This window comes from Pezoporus flaviventris, unplaced genomic scaffold (assembly GCF_033815535.1).
Source record: "Pezoporus flaviventris isolate CSIRO_AGI_PZ_B2104156 unplaced genomic scaffold, CSIRO_AGI_Pfla_v1 ptg000045l, whole genome shotgun sequence".
Classification (NCBI taxonomy): Eukaryota; Metazoa; Chordata; class Aves; order Psittaciformes; family Psittacidae; genus Pezoporus; species Pezoporus flaviventris.
Window position 1 is genome coordinate 25,924,383 of NW_026892593.1, and position 20,656 is coordinate 25,945,038.

A 20,656-nucleotide genomic window follows, 5' to 3' on the forward strand; every position below is an offset into this window, starting at 1 on the left:
TAAAATATACCTTCTTTCAAATTAGGTACAAGCCCACATCTTTTATCTCCGAGGAAGATACTTATTCATCATGTTTCAAGATCTTTGGACAGCAAGGACAAAGAGGTAGAAGCAAGAGTCTGTATTTTTTCTTGACCTTGTTCCTCAGATGTGATCTGCAGGGGGAAGAGAGTATCTTCTCTCTCTCTCCAGAAGCTGTGCCATGAGAGCAAAATGCTGAAGACTTTCTCCTTTACACAGTTCTGCTATGTGTAAATGAAAAAGTGCTGCCATACAGCACTTTCTCTGGCTGTCATTTTAAAGAAAATCACAGCTGTATCAGAGCTTTGGGGAGCCCACTCCTTTTTCTGCTGTAGGCATGCTCTGTCTGTACCTACTGAAGCCAGCCCTTTAGGAGTTTCAGGTGGCTCAACTTAGTTTCACATTGTCAGTCAAGGTACTGACTAGCAGGAAGCTGCTAAATTTTTCAAACTGTTAGAGTAGTAGATCACTAGAGAGCCTTCAAGTAAAGACACTGATGAATTTCTAGGAGTGGTGGCAGATAAGGTTGAACAAAGGAACACCAGGAGTGGAATGAAGCCATGTCCCAACTAGAACCTCCAGTGCCGCCTTGGGTATAGTGCATGTATACATATATATATATATGTCACAGGCAGAAGTTCAAACAACTTGTGCTTTACCAAGAAAAAGAAAATTCTTGAGCAGCTGAAGCATCCAGAAAAGATTTCTACATCCAAAGAAGACTCAGTGTATTTTTATGTACTTTTTCTTTCACCTCTCCTTGAGCATGGATTGAAACCTGCATACGCCAGAATCTTGATAGTGTGTTTTGCGTTTTTTTTTGTTTGCTTGTTTAGATGGTTGGTGATTTTTTTTTTTTCTTTTTGTTTGGCTGGTTTGGGGATTTTGTTTGTTTATTTTTATTGGTTGGTTTCTTGTTTGTTTGGGTTTGGTTTGTTACCAGAATCAAGATTCTAACCTCCTTTTTTGGCTGTCATCTTCTTCCTTTTATCCTCTTCCATTTCTCCCCTCAGGCTTGATTCTGTCCAATTTATTTATTTACTTATTTGGGGTGTAGTTGATGTAAATTTATTTAGGCTATGCCCTGGATGTGTTTAGGAGGCGTTTAGTTACAGTAACTTCTTCCCTAATTGTCTACAGGCAGTGCAGCATCAGCAAATCCGCTTTGTTCCTGAAGCTGCAATTGGTTTTCTAGCTGCTGATAAATCGCCTCATCCTGAGGTTAGCAAGTGTACATTTGTCTAACTTACACTGCGACTCTGTGACACATGTATTTAAACTGCTTTAGGCATCCAACAGTCAAGGACAATCATTGTGTACAAAGAGAAAGGGCAAAGCATTTGTTCCTTTATGAAAAACAAAATGCAGAAAAGTAATTGAGAAAATCTTAGTGTAATTAAAGTTAATGCTGTGAATCTTATGGAGCATCCTCATCAAAAAAGAAACATTAAAGTGGAAAGAAAGCCCATGTACTTGAATCGATGGCAATACTAACCTGTATGTGCTATAGCTGGTAAAATAATAAAGTGAATGAAACAAGTTATTTGAAGAGGACTGTTCTCATTCTGCTTTGTTGGAGTCACTTCTGGGAAACCTCACTCTCCTTGACAACTTCTTTGTCTGATAAACAGCTTATGTGTCTTACATGTGGGAGCTAAGTCCCTCCCTGTAAGACATTCAGAGAAAGCGAATCAGTGTAAGTCTACATCCCCAAAGTGTTTGAGAAGTGATTTTCTCTATCTGGCAGGTAGCCAGCTTTGGCTGGTACAAAGGACATCAAGAAAATGTAGAAAGAAGACAGAGAAGTCTGATAATCAGGACATACGTGCTACAGTGATTTTGGAACAAAAATTGTAGTTTTTCATGTCTGGTTTAAAATTACATAACCTGCTTTGCCTACCATAAGCTGTTTGTTACTAGTAAAGAATAAGGATGTTCTATACCAGGACACATTCAGTTATGTATGTTTCTAGAAAAAAAAAAAAGGCAATAGTTACTGAGGAGGAATGAGTCCCTGAAGTTTCAGTGGTAACGGCTAAAACCAGAAGTGCTTATGATGATGGTTTAAAATAAACTTTAAAATCCACAGAGGATCATCATCTTCACAATTTTAACTTCATAATAGCACTTAACTATCTAGGTACTCTTTAAAATTCTCCTCCCAGCCCAAATATTTGAAATGACTCACTGGGAGGAGGACATACAGGTGAACAGTGATCTATTTTAATATGCCCATGAAGCTAGGTTTTTGAATGTCATCTAAGGTTTGAAGTCTTTTCAGACTCCCTAATCCTAAAGGGATTCTTCATAAAGAAATTGGGAACTATATGGCTTTTGCTTCTGCACACAGAATTATGATCACAGAAAACTTTACTGGTGAAGTAAAGGAAATTGAAGCTGGAAAATGAAAAAAAAATCAGTTTGCATGTGGAAAAATGTGAAAAATAATATGTATTGAAAAATATCAAAAAGCATGCAAAGAACAAAGCTAAATCAAGGCTACGCATTCCGTATAGTCCCATATAGGGAGTAAAGTATTTTTACTCTTTCTTTTCAAAGAGACAGTAGTAGTAGAAACTATAAAACCCATCCAGCATGCCTGCTCTTGGTCATTGTGTGATCATCAAAATGAAGTAACAGCCTCCACAGGTGGACAAGAAGACTTGAGGTAATGATACACCCAAGAATACCTTTCAATAGTTAAGTCTTTAGAAGGAATAATATTTATGTGATTTCAGGTGTAATTGTTAGGCATATGAAGCTTTTAAATTATCTTCCAAAATAACAGATGAAACAACCAGCCCATTTTATTACAATACTACAATTGTGAAACTTACATTTTTCACTGCACTGACCTAACTGCAGGAGCACCTTTTACCTTGGGTCTTCATGTACCCTTTCCCTGGGTAGCTGTGAAGCACGCTGTCTTTCTAGAATTAGAGATCCTACACCTGTTTGCCTACTCCCACCTTCTATAGTGTGGGGGCAACATCTGGGGTTAAACTCTATGACTAGCTAGCTGTTGAGCTGCTTGAAGATCTCAGCTGAGTAATTGGCTGCATTTTGATGGGAGTATGACTTTGACCTCTAGAGAGCATGAATGGTTTGTGGCTTCTCCTGTTATCATATGTCTAGAAAGAGTTGAGGAAATTTGGAGAATAAAGCCAAAAGTTCATGGGGAAAAAGAGATGGGCAAGTAATCAGTATCAGGCAATTGCTGGATATTTTTCAGAATCTGTGTTTAGTCTATTCTTGAGCAGACCTCAAAGTAGGGAATTGTGCACTGTATGTGCACATCACAGTTATTTTCAGCTTGAGCAGTTCAATAGGCTAAAAAGTAATTTTGTTAATATATAAATTGTGCAGTAAGATATTCCTAATGGTTATGTTAGTTTAAAGATTTCCTGAGGCTCAAATGGTAATAAGATGTAAAACAAGATGCCGCTGGTAATATTATTCTCACAAAAAAAGTGTGTATATCAGTGAACATTTTCAGAGGCAGACATGATCATTTATGTGGAAATAAAAATATCTGCTGTGACTGAAAACCTCCTAATAAAAATGTGTTGGGAGGTAAGAGAACTAGTTCAAAGGCTTCTTTTTAAGTCTTCATCACAAAGATTGTGGTTTATTATGATAGCTGCTGTCCTGATAGTCAAGTGACAGATTTTTCTATGGGTTTTGAGCTGTCCATTAAATATAGCACCTCCATTTCTTTAGTGTTTTGAGTAACCCACTGAGTAGCTACTGGCTGAAAAGTGGGAGTCACAGTGGGAAGCTGAAGGGTAACGGGCCTCTGGAGTATTTAGTGTTTAATGGATCAACAGCTGTAGTGAAGCAGTGTGTAGAAATAATTCTGATTAGGCTTGGTCAGTCAGATGCAAAATGAGCCCTGCCCCTCCATCATTCAGCTCTAAAATTCAGAGAACAATTTCTGCTTAAGCCCATTTAAACACAACCCCCCCTTTCATTCAGTTATATTTTTAGCTAATTTCTTGATGTGATATGCTGTCAAAGGCAGAGGGGAGCAAATAGTTGAGCGACTGTACTGGCAAAATTGCCTTTTCTATCTGGGACTTCATTTTGGAAGGAATGATCGAAACCATGAAAATAGTGATTTTAAGAATTCAGCTTTTATGGGAATTAAATCTTACTAAATACAAATAATAGATTAATACTGTGCCACATTTGTGGCATGGTAAGTAGCTTCTTACTTACATTTTCATGTCAGCTGTTGTCAATAGAATATACAGCTGTAGATGTGCAATTAAAAAGCAATAACTTTGAATGGCAGAGGGTTTGCCTATTCAATACAGTATTACTTGATGATAAATCTTCACATCAAAAATAAATCACCTGTATTTGTAACTTCTATTTTTATAAGCTTTTTAGTCTTCTTGGCTAAGTTCCTTGCAGCTCTATAAGCAAGGTACATATGTGAAGTGAGAGCTCAGTTAAGATACTCTGGTCTATTTTGGCAAGTTTAAGAGGTCAGGTGGATGCAGTCATTACTGAACCTCACTGGTAGTCTGCTTTGAAGTAGATTCTTAAGTAGAAATTGTGCTTTTATGTAAAGAAAAGCATTGTTCTAATAAGCCTTGAGAGCAGAGTAGGTTTCAAAGGAGAAGATGAGGTGATTGTTCTGAACTAATGCTTGTGCTAATAAATCCTGACAGAATTCTTACTGCTACCTATAAAAAGATGCAAAACTCCTAAAGCTAGAAATCATCTAGCTGGACTTAAAACAAAAAATCTGGATTTGTGCAGAACAGAAATTAGAAGTTTTAAATACTGTTTTTGTTTTGCTCAGGAACTGGAAAAAAGCCACTGTTCTGTAGCAGTGTTGCTTCAGGGTAGTTCCTTAGAAAGCGAAGGTGGTCCAGAGGTTCATGTGGGGTGTGAAATGAGTGGCTTTAGTACTGAGGACAAGCACATTCAACTCTTCTAAAATGTTTTCATTTGTTTCTCAGTGTGTTTAAATTTGGCGGGGGGGGGGGTGTGCTGGAATTTCACCAGTTGGCACAAATAGTACCTTTTGCAATGATCTGCCTGTTGGACAGTGTCAATGGATACCAGAGGATTGCCCCGCTGGAAAGTCATCAGGTAGATTGACATAAAAGAAAAATCAAATTAGAGCTCCAAGTTAAGAGGCAAGTCACAAGTCATTGCTTAGGGGGAAACTGTGGAAAGGGTAAGATCTGGATAAAAATCCTTGTGGATTTTTATGTGACTGCATTGTTTATGCACTGTGTATAATGAAAAGGAATTTTTTTTTCTTTTTGTATCAAGATATATAAATATATAGTTCCTTTTATTATAGAAGCTATTTACTCTTAAAAAAAAAAGGAAGAAATACCCTTACAGAGTGAGCATCATTTTACTAAAAGGTTCCTGCAGCTAAGCAGATTTAGCTCTGCTTTTAAATAAATACAGGGAAATGTTTAACCCCTATTGTATGGCTACAAAGCCTGTGCTGATCACAGAGAAGCTTGGGAGGGTGGGGGACAAAGCGACGGACTGCTCTTGTACGTGCTTCTGCACACAGTTCAGCAACAGCAGGGCTTAACAGCAGAGTTTTGTCAAGATTACAACATGAAGAGGAGCATGGTGCAAATTCTTACCTCTCACTAACAAAAAGAAAGGGATAAAAAAAAAGCAATCCATCAAAAAGGGAAGAGGACTATATAGCTATATGTGCAAGGTAATGGATGATTTTCCTTTTCTGTTCCGATTCTTTTCAACCACTTACATAGCTGAGGTTTCTGTATCTTAGTTTGATTTATTGGAATGAAGGATCATGAGGAAATGTAGTTTAAAAGGAGAATAAACCTATTTTATGCAGTTTACTGAAATATATAACTTTGGTTAACAGTGTAGGAACTGATATCAGTGCAGTTATAATTTGTATGCATGACTTCACAACATGTTAAAGATAAGATGAAACTTGTATTCTCTTTTTTTTATTATAATATGTGGAAAATTAAGGTATTGTTCTTAGGGATATTAATGTAACAGGACTACTTGTCAAGGAAGTGTTTTCATGAGGATGTGTGTATGAAAAATGAAAACCCAAATAATTTAGTCTTGATGTTTTTCCAGGGTATTTTCCAGGATATTTTTTCCTATTATTACTCTGTCAGAATCACCTGGGGTTGAGCACTACCAGAAATAAGATAGATATGACAAAAAGATGGATCACTACCATCATCAACCAACAGGGTGATTGTTTCTCCTTGTCTGAGGTCTCCTCATTACTCTTTAGTTCTGAAAGCAGAAATGACATAAGGGTGAATAATGGTGCGCTGAAGTGCTGGATTGCATAAGACTTTGCTTAAATGCACTGAATGAGTTCTATATATTGCAAAGCAAATATTTTTTTTCCAGGTCCCCTGAAAATATTTACTATTCAATAACTTTCTGCAGTAAAGTAAAAGAAAACTGAATTATACATATCTATGCATATAGATACGTTACTAACTTTGGGGGGAGCTGTATATTGTCTTGTTCTACTGCCTTTTTTTTAAGGTTACGTTGAAAACATTAAAGTGCCTTAGCCTTTTAATGAATATTTTGAAAACATTGTATATAAAACCATTTGGCCAATCAGATTATAAAATAAAAATGGAATTTTGAATTCTGAATTCTTTATATTTGGACTTTTTGCATAGACAGGTATTACAATCTATGGATTTTTCATTCTAAATTTTACTTCCCTGAAGTCTATCAACACTATTAGCAGAGAAATTTGTAAAGCAAAAATACTGTGTAAATTTTAGTTCTTTCACAAATTTTTAAGTTAATAAATATACAGAATAATGTTTGGGAAAGTAAGAAGTGTGCTTTACATTTCTGCAATATGCTGGTGGTCAAGCGAATTACATGATTTGAAATACATCTAATTCTAAAACATTTTTTTAATCTAGACAAAGAATAAATCATACTATCCATTCACTCATTATTTTCCCGTATGGGTACAAATGCTCCTCTCACTTTGGAAACTAGACATCTGCTTATTATTTTACATGTCTACTGCCCACAGCAGGGGGGTTGGAACTAGATGATCTTAAGGTCCTTTCCAACCCTAACGATTCTATGATTCCATGATTCTATATCTGGCCATGAGGGGTTTGTGGCTAGTATGAAATACGTGGGACTTTACCTGTTGCTATAAGATCATGTCACCAAGTAATTCAGAGTAATTCCTCTTCACGCACTTAACATTGTGAATAAAAATGCAAACTTTCATGTCTGCTGTCAGACAGCAAAAGAAGTAATCTGAGAATGCTTCTCTACTTCTTCATTCACCCGAGATGTTTCTTGGATGTTCAGGTGCTCTTCTGCACATGTTTTACAGAACTTCTCATGGGTATGATTTCCTTGGTTTCAAGCTTTTGTTAAGCTCCCTTCTAAGAGACTATCAGAGAAAATAAATGATGTTACAGCAAACGAATCTGGTCATGGACTGTAAATAGGTTAAAGCTGCAGATGTCAAGAAGAACTATAGCAAATATTTTTTTTTTGGAGCAGCATGTGTGTTGTCTGAGCATCCAAAGAGACTGATATTGTGACCATTTCTTACCCAGAAATTGGAATCAGTTTGGCTGTAGTACAGTTTCTTTCCTACCAATAAACCATGGAAAATTGTGAGTCATATTACTTACCAAACCAAATATACTATTAAATGACCATATTTACTTCAAAACAGTAAGGGGAATAGAGTGATGAGGTTTTCCCTTTTCTTTTAATGAGTGTTAGAAGTCTGGAAAAGATTACCTGCACTGTCAATAGAGCTGTGGTTTTCTGCTGTATGTGAGGTTTTACGCAAGCCATCCCTAGGTTTAAGAGCATGCCTGACTTCTAAGTATACCCCTTCAGGCTACAGCTGTTCTTTACTGGTAATAACAGCAAGACACAGGCAAATTCCTGTCATCAAGTTAGGCTGGTTGACAGAGGTTTCTCTGCCTCTGCATTTTAATGTTTTAGAAAATTAATCTCTCATAAAATAGACTGGCTGTAACTTGAGCTTCATCTGAGTACAGCAGTGTTCCTGCAGACCTAATATGCAGCTAGTGTTTAAAGTTCAGAGTACCTGAAATAGTGACAGCTGTGTTGCAGCCCATCAAAGTTATGATTTTGCAGCCTAATACTCTTAAGTCTGTGGTGTGTCCTCCAATGTGTGACATTGCCAGGTGGAGTGTGTAACAGAGGATGCGTTGTCTTGCATGGGAGAACTGCAGGACTGTCTGGAGTGGAGAATCAAAACTTACATAGCCTTACCCATACTGCCGTTGGGAAGGGTCCCTTGGGCTGAAGTATTCCCTAAAGCGTGCTCTGATCTTGTCTTGGAGACAGTGAGTTAGTGGACTGAACCACCAGGTTCAGTCCATGACAGGCTGGATGTAGACATTACCTTTATACAGAATTTGTGTGATCAATGTCATATTCAACTGTTTTGGTCAATTAAAAATTGCATGCATGTAGCAGTTCTGAATGCAAGTTCTGTTGACTGTGGCTCATCAAGGTCCTGTTGGTTGCAGGCAGCTGTTCCAGCTGAATATAGAGGTGGGGGGTTGGAAAGGATTTGAGTGTCTGAATAAAGATGAAGGCAATAAAGTGAATTACCTAAGTAAACTTCACCCCAGTGAAATGAATTATGTATGTCAAACTTCAAAAGTTATCAAGGTAATGTATTATTTCCAGTGCTTTATTATGTAAGAGCAACAAGTTGATTTGAAAGAGCCTGATCATGAGCAATTTATGAGAAGTGCTGGTTGTTAGTGAAAGTAACAGCTACAGGGGAGCTCTAGCCAACAGTTGGGGTTTTGCCAGTCAGCAGACCAATTTAACTGTAAAAAGGCTTTTAAAAGGATACTGAAATAAATTGTACAATTGCTTTATCAATTTGATGGGAAATTAAACCAATCTTACAGTATCACCATTGTAAGCTGAGATTTTGCAGTCTCTCCTGTTTTACCTAACCAAACAGTGCTAATCTGCAGTTAGGAGTAAACAGTGAACTTTATGACAATAAAATGTATATACTTTTATGTACAGTATATGAAATAACGGGTGCTGCAGTGATGCTAATCTGTTGCTATTAGTGTCACTTCGCCATTAGTCCACTGAAATAAGGGCTGCGTATAGTGGCAAGCATAACTGACTTTGCAGATGAGCAACGTGTACTGTAAAGATGAAAGGGGAATCCTCAGTTGAAACTTTCTGAAGCTCACTCTCACAATTTATGATCTTACTTGAACCTTACTCACTTGAAAGTTGAACTCCACATATGCATTACCATGGAAAAATAATCAACCTTCTCAACAAGACTCTGATGTGTTTAAAATGGGTTAAAGTAACAAAGAGTAAGAGAAGAAAGGGTCTGGGTGCAGAATTGCTGTGAATAAATGAAGAAGGTAGCATCTGAATTCAAAACAAAACCTCTCCCACTGTTTCCTCTTTCTCTGTCTTGTGCTTTTAATATGAGGGGGTGGGTGCTGGGTAGGGAAGGGGGCTGTTTGTCCCATCCCTCAAATAGAATTTAGGATATTATTGTAGAAAATGGGATCTCAGATTACAAATTGACTGTAATCCCACATGTGTCTCTGGGAAAGTGCTGTGACCAAAGGCTTTTCCCACAGTAGAGGCTTGCTGTCACCTGCTATGACCTCTTCCAGCAGATGTCTTTTTACAAGCTTGGGCATCTATATCCCAAAGACCACTGAAGTGTTTAGTCCTGAGGAGATGGAGCTACCCAGTGTGCCTTAAGCTGGGTTACTGAGTGTTAGAAAGATATGGTTAAGTTAGGTTAGGTTAGGCTTGCTCAAGCTTTGTGAAGCACTGACTGTTTTTCACTGATGATACTGCAAACCTGGATGATCAAATGGGTGGTCTGGTTTGATTTGATGTGACTGGCTATGTTATTTTGGAGAGTGAAATGCAAAACATGATTTTGAAACCCAAGGAGCCTGGTTGTTTTCCCCCCTAATGTTATTCTTTTTTCAACCCAACATGTATAAATCAGTTCCTATTAAACTACCATTCCACTTAACTGAATTTAGCATTGCAGCTGTATCAAGACATATCTGATGTCTTTGTTGTAGTCTAACAGTGAATATAATTATTGGCATCTATAAATGTTTCAGGTTGTATGTGATTTTTTTCAGGCAAGGCAGTGACATAAAGACCTGTCATACAGGGAATAAGAAAGAAGATAGAGAGCATCTTGCTCAGAAGTTATTTGTACAAAGGTAAGATAATTTTTCTCTCAAAATTTTAATTTCTCATGCTTACTGGGAAAATAAAAAAAAAAACTTTACTGACATTAAGTTTCTATCTGTTAAGTTTCTATCTTTCTGTTCAGTTTCTATTAAGTACTATCAGGGTAGTCATGTGACATGTTCTGCATTTACCTGCATTTCCATGTTTGTTTAAGGAGTTTGTGATTAGTATAATTTTTAAAATGTCAGCTCAGCTTTTAACTGAAGGGCTCATATCAAATACATTAACTGGAAAGGCAGTTAGAAGTGTTTCATAGCTTCACATAATTGAAGGTAGCCTTAATCTCTGGTGTTCCTTGCTGGTGAGAACAGGTGTTGGGACAAGTCAACTAGTAAAAAACGGAGTCTGGAAAAATGGACTTAGAAGGCACTTGAATACGTTTTTAACAAAATAATAGAAGATTTTCTTATAGCATGGGTCACAGATTTGGTTATAGGGGCATTCTGAATTCTTTACTCTCATGGAATAGGTCCTAATGTTAGATGTCTATTTGGAAAGTTTCGAAGCAAGCTTTGATTTTTCTTATTTCAATCCCCCTCCAATTCCTTCCTACTCTTGTATTTGAGTTGCATTAATCTTTCAGCATAAGAACGGAGATAGCCTTACTTGAAGTCAGTAGTAGCTGCTGAATAGTCATTTGTGTTCTAATATCTGATTATTACTTTTTTTGAATGAAAAATCTGATTTGGGGGTCCTGAATGCAGTATTGTATGCAGCTTACTGGAACAGACCTTTTCTATCTCTTATAGTGTGTAGGCGTGGGTGGCTGTGCAGTGGTTTGTCCCTTATGTGTTCAAGCAGACAGAGCATCTGAAAGCATCAATAGTATGTTTAAAACAGAAAAGGGAGGAGATGGGCTCTGAAATGTTTTGACCTCTGAATTACATGCTGGTGGTATTACTAAAAGTAACATATAGTACATCCTCTCCCTGCCATGAAAATATTTTTTTATCATTATTATATTTTTAATCTTTCAGGAATCTCTTCTGAAATGGCTCTTGTGCTAGTCACTGAGGAGTTAAATGTAGCTTGGGATAAAGAGGACTGTTACCGTAAGGTTTTTAAACTAGACTGCTCTGGAAAAAAGATAACCATTGAAGACTGTGAAAGGCTTTTTGGATGGTAACCAAGTAAAGGAAGCTCTGATGTTCTTTGGCTTTGCTGCTTGCTGCTCTGGCTCACCAGGATCCTGGCACCCTATCACTGTGCCCTCATTGCCTCCATAGCTCCAGTTCTCCTGTCAGGGAATTCCACCATACAATAGGTCCCCTGAGGCTACTTGGATGAGTGACAACCAGCCAGCTCCAAAGTGACAAGTGTTTGAATGTCTAATTGGGTCAGTGCACAGGTGCTTGCTCCTCATGACTGAGATGTTTTAGCTTTTCTTTGTGACGTTCTCTTGGTTCCTCTCATTTTTCCTACAGTTTCGAAACACAGCTGTCAATATTTTGATGCAAGAGAGTAGGCATTACAAAACGAGGATGGCTTTTTGGTTAAACAGGGCTTTAGTGATTGAGTACTGACTGGAGGGAGGCAAAGAAATCCATTAAAGTGATGGAAGTTTGCTGATACAAATTGACATTGTAATAGGTAATAAAGTGATTTACTTGGCTGGTGTAAACATACATTGTCTTAATCTCTATGTTAGGTAGTTCTCATCCTGCTTAGACCTACATTCTTGGGCATCAGCAGTTGCATGGGATAGAAAAACAACTTGTTTTGTTGTAGCAGCACAATGAAGTTTTTTCTGAGTCTAATTAAACAACTTGCCTTCATAGAGTGCAGTGAGATACAGGTAACCGATACGCAGTGGAACTGTTTTATCTTATTGAAGGCTTGGTCTGTGCAGTGAAAACCACTGACATGAAGTCCATATTACTCAGATTTAGTTGCCTTCCTTTTATCTCTTACCCTAAGCACCACAGAATAACTGGGGTTGCAAAGGGTGTCTGGAGATCGTCCAGTCCAACACTCCCCCTCCTCAAAGCATGATCAACTAGAGCAGCTTGCTGCTTGGCCACCTAGTTCAAGTGCTTGACCACCCTTACAGTAAAAATGTGCTTTCTACTGCTCTGGGGATTTAATCTGTTTTAATTTATGCCCATTGACTCTTGCCTTGTTGCTGGGCACCTCTGAGAAATTGTGTACCCCTGCCACCCTAAGATATTTATACATGTTGGTAGGATCTCCCTGAGCCTTCTCTTCTCCAGGCTAGGGTACCCAGCTCTTTCAATCTCACTGCATATGTCAAATGCTCCAATCCCTTAATCGTCTTTGCAGTCCTTTGCTGGACTCATTCTAGGCTGCTTATGTTTTGCTTGTACTGGGGAGCCCACAAGTCGGCACAGCACTCAGATGTGTCTCATCAGTGCTGAATAGAGGGGAAGGATCATCCATCTCCCTTGACTTTCTGGCAGCAATTTTCCTAATGCAGCCCAAGATGCTATTAACCTTCCTTGCTACAAGGGTATGCTGCTGGCTTATGGTCTACTTTGAGCCCACCAGGACCCCCAAGTGTTTTTCTGCAGAGCTGCTTGCAGCTGGTCATCCCCCATCCCGTACTGTTGCATGGGGTTATTCTTCCTGAGGTGCAGGGCTTTGTATTTCCTTTGTGAATTTTAAGAGATTCCTGTTGGTTTATTAGTCAGCTTTTCAAGGTCCCCCTGAATGCCAGTGCAACCAGCTAGTGTATCAGCCACTCCTAGTTCCTGTCATCAGCAAGCTTGCTGAGGATGCATGCACTCTGTCCCATCATCCAGGTCATTAATGAAGTGATTAAGCTGTACTGGCCACAGTATTGATCCCTGTGGTACACCAGCAGTCACTTTCCTCCAGATGGACTTCATACTGATCACAGTCTTTTGAGCCCAGCAGTTCAGCCAGATATCAGTTCATCTCAGTATCCATTTATGTAATCTGTACTTCATCAATTTGTCTGTAGGACACACTGTCAAAAGCCTTCTAAAAGTCAAGATAAACAACATCTGCTGCTCTCCTGTTATCCACTGAGGCAGCCAGTAGCTGGTCTGTTCTGCTCCGAGTGTCTCAGTCCCAGCAGGTGCTGCTGGAAGGGTTGCTGTATGAAATCAGTGCTTCCTCGGGTCAAGGTTTGTTTAAAACAATGTTGTCACTTTTGCTTTGGCTGATTCAAATGTGTTTCCTAAAATAATGCTTTTTAAAAATGGTGTATATTTAAAAGAAGAAGAGTAGTCATTTAAACCTTGTCAAGTTTGAAAGTATTCCAAGTGATGTGGTCAGTCACATAGCTATTGTCAACATTGTTTATATAGCAACTATTTGTGTTCCGACCTCACTGTCTTTACTGATAAGAAGACCTGCTGACATAGGTGAAAAATAAAGACAAAAAAGTTTAACACAGTGTCTTATAGCTGTGTGCTGCATAAGATAGACTGAAGAAAGAAAACTTTCAATTGTCAGGAATCAGAGGAATTATAATAACAGAAGCACAGTTTTTCCAGTTTACATTATTCCTTGTAAAACTTTTATTGTGAAAAATGTCCTCATTCTGAAAGGATTGGCATATCATCTAGTTTAAACTTAGGAAACCTGATATGAGAAATCAGCTAGAAAAGGGAAGCATATTTCAGTAATGTATAGTTTCTTAACAGCAGCAAAGGGAGGATGAAAATGGTTTCTTATTCAAGAATGTAAATGTGAGTATTTTTAAGTGACAGAAATTGCCTCTAAAAGAGACATTTTTAATGGACTGGAGAATGGATAGCTGTAGAAAGGGAACACAACTAGTTCCTTTTGTGGAAAAGCATGAATGCATTTATGTTTAAAATACCTCCCAAAACTCTTATTTAGTGATAATAAACTGATGTGTTTCATAAATTAATTTGCATCTAAACAGAGTTTTAAAACGGAAGTAGCTGTAACTTGTTTAGGAACCACAGCCACTCTAGCTCTATTAAAGCTTGCCCAAATGTAGTACATTTTTCTAGGATAATTGTACTGTTCATATAAAACGTTGGGGTTTGCGTAGGTTTTCTTCTCACTTTACAGTCTCTGATTTCCTTATATGTAAATTGGTTACATTAAATTGACCTCTAACCCTAACCCTAACCCAGGTGTTCCTTTTTCTAGTTCTCTTGCAATGTGTTTTTTCAATATCCTAAAAAAGGATGTAAGGAAAACATGTAATCCTTGGGTTTATGTATTTAAGTATTTATATGCACCATCAAAATAGCTTTTCAGTTAGCTATATTTATTTCCAAATGTTTTTACTCATATAACACAATGCATTGTTACATGGTCGCAGAATGGTTGAGGTTGGAAGGGACATCTGGAGATCTGGTCCAACATTCCTGCTTAAGCAGTGGCCCAGGACCATGTCCAGATGGCTTTTGAACATCTCTATGATGGAGACTCCACAGCTTCCCTGATCAACCTGTGCCATTGCTCAGACACCTCACAGTAAAAAAGTGTTCCTGGATGTTCAGAGGGAACCTCTCATGTTTCAGTTTGTTTGTGCCCACGTGGTCTCAGTATGCTCAGATGATCTCAGAGCTTTGCTTTCCAGAGATCCATGGCTGCACTTTTTCTGTCTTTTAAAAATAGCTTGTAGGAGTGGTTGTCATTCAGAAGTTGTTACGTGTACAAACTGGGAAAGAAAACCACGTACCAGATGTTCTTGTTGAATACTTGGGTCAGCTCCAGTAGTAATAAAGCCTTCCTGAGCTTGAAAACACTTCACCACTCAAAACTTATTTGAAACTTGGGAAGTATTCTTTTTCTGGCTCAAGAGTGATTTAAACCATTTTAAACATTGGGTAAGTCAGTTACATACTTTTAAATTGGTGCAATCAAACATTTTTTGTTACGAGTATGTCACTGGATAGAAATAGAACCAAAAGCCAAGAGGAGGCAGTCTCTTCAACACAAATTCTTTTTTTTTTTTTTTTTTTAGTTGGAAGTTTCCCAACTGTTGACAATACTGTCTGTAGCTGATCCTGCTTTAATTACAGAACAACTACTAGATTCCATCTGGTTTTCTCTGTTAATACATTAACACCAGCTTGTGCATATCTTTGTTTTAGAAAGCTTGGAGGGGCGATAGGGAAGAGGTAATGAAACGGTAAAGGTTACCCTAAACAATTCTTACAAATCTGACAGAATAAAGCAAAAGTGTAACCAACATTAAACAAAATTTTTAAGGTACAACAGAAGACTTTTTTTATGTGAGTGCATCTAACTTCCAGTTGTGACTGAAGTCCTGCTGAAGTCTGGAAGATGGTGATGTTTTTGTCCTTTCGTTAATAACTTTTCCTCCCATAAAATGATGCCTCAGTGGAAGCTTAGGTGAAACTTATACACATGCTTTTACTTACTGCAGCTACTCTGTATGGCAATTATAGATCATTTGATCTTTAAAGACTCTTCAAGCTATTCAGTTAGTAGAAAAATGAAATAATTTATTTTATGAGGTTGTCTGTTGGACCTAGAAATCATCCAGTCCAGCCTCCTGTTCAAAGCAAGGCAAATTTTAGAGTCAGAGCAGATTATTCAGGATTTTGTCCCATTCAGTTTTAAAGATCTACAAGGGAGCAGATTTTATGGCCTTCTCAGGCAACTTAGTATGTCCTTAACTGCTCTCTTTGTAGAATTTTTTTATACAAGTCTGTACTTTTCTGTGCTGTACCTTGTGACTTCTGCTTCTTGGCTTTTTGTAATGCACTTTGAAGGAGTCTGTGTGTTTTCTGCAACTCTTCTCCTGATGTAACTTTAGGGAAATGGGATTGGGAATGTACAAAAGCCTAAGCATCAGCCTGACTCAATACTTTATGAACATTGAGATACTATTGGGAAGCGTTATGCTTACTTGTTTAATTCTATTAAATATTTTATGGAGTGTATTAACAAGAGAAATGGGCAAAGTAACGTACTACTGAGAAAGACTGCAGCATTGAACTAAGACCTGTTGTAAGGAAATCCCTGAATACATCTTTTTGCCTGGGTCTGTCATGTGGAAAGTGTGGAAATGATGAATTTTTTTTTATAGAAGGGTTTACCAACATGTAAGCTTAATGCTCACATTTTCAGGAGTGGGTGGTAAAAAAGAAGCTGAAGCAAAGGACATAATTGAGGTTTCAGAAGAATTTATGATACTGTGAGACACAAAAGATAAGTTTACAAAATCAGCTAAGAAAAGACCACTGGAATGGATTACACCAAGATATGAAGCGCAAAGGATAACAGTTCAACATGGAGAGGGATAAGCTGTTTCTTAGGTCACTGTTTTTTATTACTGTCTATAATAAAAGAAAACAAAAAAGGTGCAGTTTCTTGATTTTATTATAAATTACAGAAGAGTTAGTAAGTGTAATGAACAGCCATAATATTACAGGATAATTTGGGAAGATTTATGCATCAATAAAACATAATGGATGTAATAAAGGCAGAAAATGTGCATTTTAATATCTGGAGGGCTTCAGCCTCTGTTGAAGGCAAATGTTCTTTTGCAGAGAAATATAGCTAACCCTGAATTATCTGAATATTTTTCTAGTGTTTTACAGCAGCAGTTTATGATGTCTAAATACATGTGAATATTTAAGTGACTGATAGCAGTGTAACACTTCACTTGAATTTTGTACTATTTATTTCAAGGAAATCATATTCCAAAATCTTTAAGACAGCAGAATCATTTGAGCGTTAATTGAGCTACATGCTCGTCTCTGAAGCAAGATGTTCATGTTATCAGTGTCACAAGCTGGTAGTACTTGAAGAGACATCCAGAATGTATGGAGATTTTACTAAGAAGCTAGGGATATAATGGCCTAACAATTCTAGACCTGTGCTTAAGATAGAAAGAATAAAAGAAAGTAGTGGGTTGTAACTTCCTCCTTCCCTTTTTCTCCCCAGAAATACATGTCTGTTAGTTCCCCTATATGAGAAGCCTATAGTAACACCAAGGGAAGGCACAAAGTGGATAGAAGGTTATTTACTGCTGAAAATAATAGTAACTGCTCCATTGAATGGGCTTTAATGATGACTTCGCTGTAGTCTTCAAATCCTGAATGATATTTCATTGTGCTGCCTCTAGAATAAAATACCAGTCCGTTCACTAGGGTGTGGATCACTCATGTTTTTTGAGCCACAGTGGCTCCTGGCTAAACTGAAAATAACCTTCTAAAACTTGGTGAAGTGTTAAGAGTAACAAGATGGAAGCTGTGTTTATTCCTCATGACCTGCACTGCTCCCAGCATGATGCTGTATGTACCTCACCCGGAATTAATTCCTCAGCTACCCCTGTTGTCTTCAGAGGAGGATGAGGCTGGTGCCTGATCTCAAGACAGTTGTCCACGTGGCTCTTTTCTTCTCCAATAAGGATTGTGGCCTATTTGCATTTAAGAGGCTCAGCAGGGACAGAGGAGAAGTAGCTTTAGTCTTTTGCTGATTTTGTGATCAGAGGGAGTGCTGTTGGTGTACCCTAACTCCTTCTCTTGGTTATGTCACGTGTGCCTCTGACAACAAGTCAGATCAAACTTATTGACACTTTTTCACTAGGGTTCTTATAATTTAATCCACTTTCTGAAATATGATTGCAAGACAAAAATGAGAAATTTAGTCCCAGCAACACAGATATCTGTTCAGCCTTCTATCCTCAGAGAGTAACTGATGTTCACGTTTTCTGTAGGCAGGTATAGGAACTGTTCAGATGCTGTTTGCTGATTGTGTCCTGTGAGCAGTAATCCCAACCCTTTCCTTGGTTGCTTCTTTTGGTAGAAACCTAATTGTTCTGTTTCCAGATTTTAATTTAATTTTTCACTAGCAAGGCTTTCTTTCTCTCTTTCCTTGTACAGTCCCCCAAACTATTGTGTTATTTGCAGTGGACAGCTTTCTTTCCCTCATCTGAAGCCTGGCTGCTCTGTGGTGCTGCATATGATAATGCAAGAATCTAACTGAGGGTATTTAGGAAAGAAAACTAATTAGAGGTGCTTATCAGTTGAAGATTAAGGTTAAAAATAAGTCTAGCAGCAGATGACAGACTTTTTTTCTAATATACAGGAGCAGTTGTTAGTTGTTTTGGCTTTTTTTTAATGAAATACTCATTCTGACTTCTGTGAATATTTTAAAAAGTATATTTTGGGAATCTCATTTTGTATCCAAACCATAAAGAAAACAAGTTCTTTAACACTTCTTGGAGTATAATTAAAAACCATGATTTCCAAACTTAAGTTGCATTGCTTGGTTTTACTCTCAGAAAGCCAAGCAGACACTGTACAGAATGTGTCCTAATGGGCCATCAGATCATGTAACTGTTATGTTAGCATAAGTTCATCTGAGTGGGAGATTAAGTGAGACATTGAACTGTAAAATATAAATTAAAATGCAGTTGAATAACTCTGTATTTTTTAATGCAACTTTCAATAGCATCATAATTTTTAGGGTAAATTGATACTTTTTTTAGGCTATGATTTGAGACCCCATCTCGATCTCTGTTCTCCTTAATCCTACAACTATACATATATTTTATTATTTTAAAAAATGATAGAGAAATCAAATATGAAGATCTGGGGAATGTAAAGCTACACAGATTGGCATTTCCAAAATATTTTTCATTTTCATTGTTTTATCTAAATAATATATCCTCTTTACAAATCTTTTAATGTCTGCTGCACATCTGCTGCTCTAATTTTCCTGTGCTTTTCTAGCTGCTGTGTTGCTAGAAGCTGCTCAAGTAGATGGAAAGGTTACAGTGCACTCAATGGGAGAAATGTCTCAGTGAAGTGAGAAAAGCAGTAGAAAATAAATTGTATGAGGCCCTGAAAAAAAGTAAAAATTAATAGTTGAGCTGTTGAAGTAATGTCTTCAATATGAATTTGTATGCAAGAAGCTTATCTTTAACTGCATTTGTTCATTTTTAATGAAGGTTAGCCCTTCATGATAATGTATTCTAACACCCTTAACAGGCCTGAGTTAGTGTTTACAAATCTTGATTTTTCTGAATTGACAATATAAAAAATACTCACTAAAATATTAATAATAAAATGTGTCATGCGTGATGAACAGCCTGTATTCTAGTGTAAACATTTTTTTAAAGCAGTTGTTTCCAAACAACAAAAATCAAATAGATTATTCATGCCACGCAGGGCATCACTGCAATTCAGTGTTACCTCAGTTTACATTTTTCTGACAGATAACAGAGTTTCCAGAACTGTGCGAGCTACAGAGATTACAGTATTGTGAAATGATGTCAGCCTTTTTAGGATATTTACTGCAGTTATTTGGCATTTTCTTTAATAAGAAATTCCTCTGTTGCTTTAATCTTCAAATTTCCTGTCTTGTGTCCTTCTGAGTCCTTTTGCTTTATTATGGAAAACTTTATTTTGAGGTTTGAAACTGGGAATATAAAGGTGTTTCAGTCACTAAAAATAAAAATTCAGTAACTTAATGCTCACGTCCACTGTGTTTCTTATGCTGTGTCATCATTTAAACCTTGCCAACTTCAAATATATGATACAGGGGTGATTTGGAGGACCTGCCAAAAATGCAACAACTGTGTAAAGAGAGGCTAAATACCTGTAGAAGTTTAAATTGTCTAAGAAACACATTTTCAAGCACGAAAGATTTTCAAATTGGAATTGCAGTGCTTATGTGTAGCTAGAGCTACTAATTACCAGAATAACTATCACAGTTCTCAAAAGCGTTGCTGTAATGGAACTTGGGATTGTGTTTGGTGAGAACTACTACCTCCTGCATATGGCTGTATTCACCTCAGTGAACTTCATCCAGTTAAAAATTGATTTTTATGGCTGGAGGCCTATCAAGCAACTCTGCCCTTCCCACTGACTGTGGAAAGATGAATTAAGCATTACAGGCTGTTCCCTCTGGAGTCTCTCTGGGCTGGTCTACAACTTGAAGGTTTTGTTGGCAATTTACTGGGCAATTAAAATTCTCAGGAAGTACTTCAAAGGAAAATGGATGTTTGGCTGGCAGGAATGGATGTTTTCCAGCCAGAGAAAAGAGAAAAATGTTGCAAGGAAGATTTAAACCCTGTAGGTCTTTTATAAATAACCTATCACTGACTATCATCTCTTCCTACTAGTTTCAGTTTGTCTGGACAAGTTTCTACAATCCTCTATGTGATATGGAGGCTTTTAGGCCACGCAGGTTTTGAAGGTATTGAAGCTCCTTCACATCTAGAACAGCAGACTGCAGAAAGGTAGCATGCTTCTACCCACTAATGTCTTTCAAGCAGTTGTAAGAGATAGAGCTCTATCTTGAGTGGTGATCTGGAATAACATAGAGCAACCATTCTTCCAAATTAGTGGCATACTTAAAGGACAGTATTAGTTGCCTTGGACTGTTTGCAGAGTCCAGGGGAATCAGACAA

The 20,656-nt window shown here is 37.6% G+C and overlaps 1 long non-coding RNA gene across 1 annotated transcript; it reads left to right on the top strand.

The window, feature by feature from the left end:
- The first annotated feature begins 4,862 nt into the window (after positions 1–4,862).
- LOC133276665 (uncharacterized) lies at positions 4,863–20,498 on the top strand. Its single transcript, XR_009745945.1, has 3 exons — positions 4,863–5,722; positions 10,185–10,268; positions 20,369–20,498. It is a non-coding gene; the product is annotated as an uncharacterized LOC133276665 (long non-coding RNA).
- Positions 20,499–20,656: the final 158 nt, after the last annotated feature.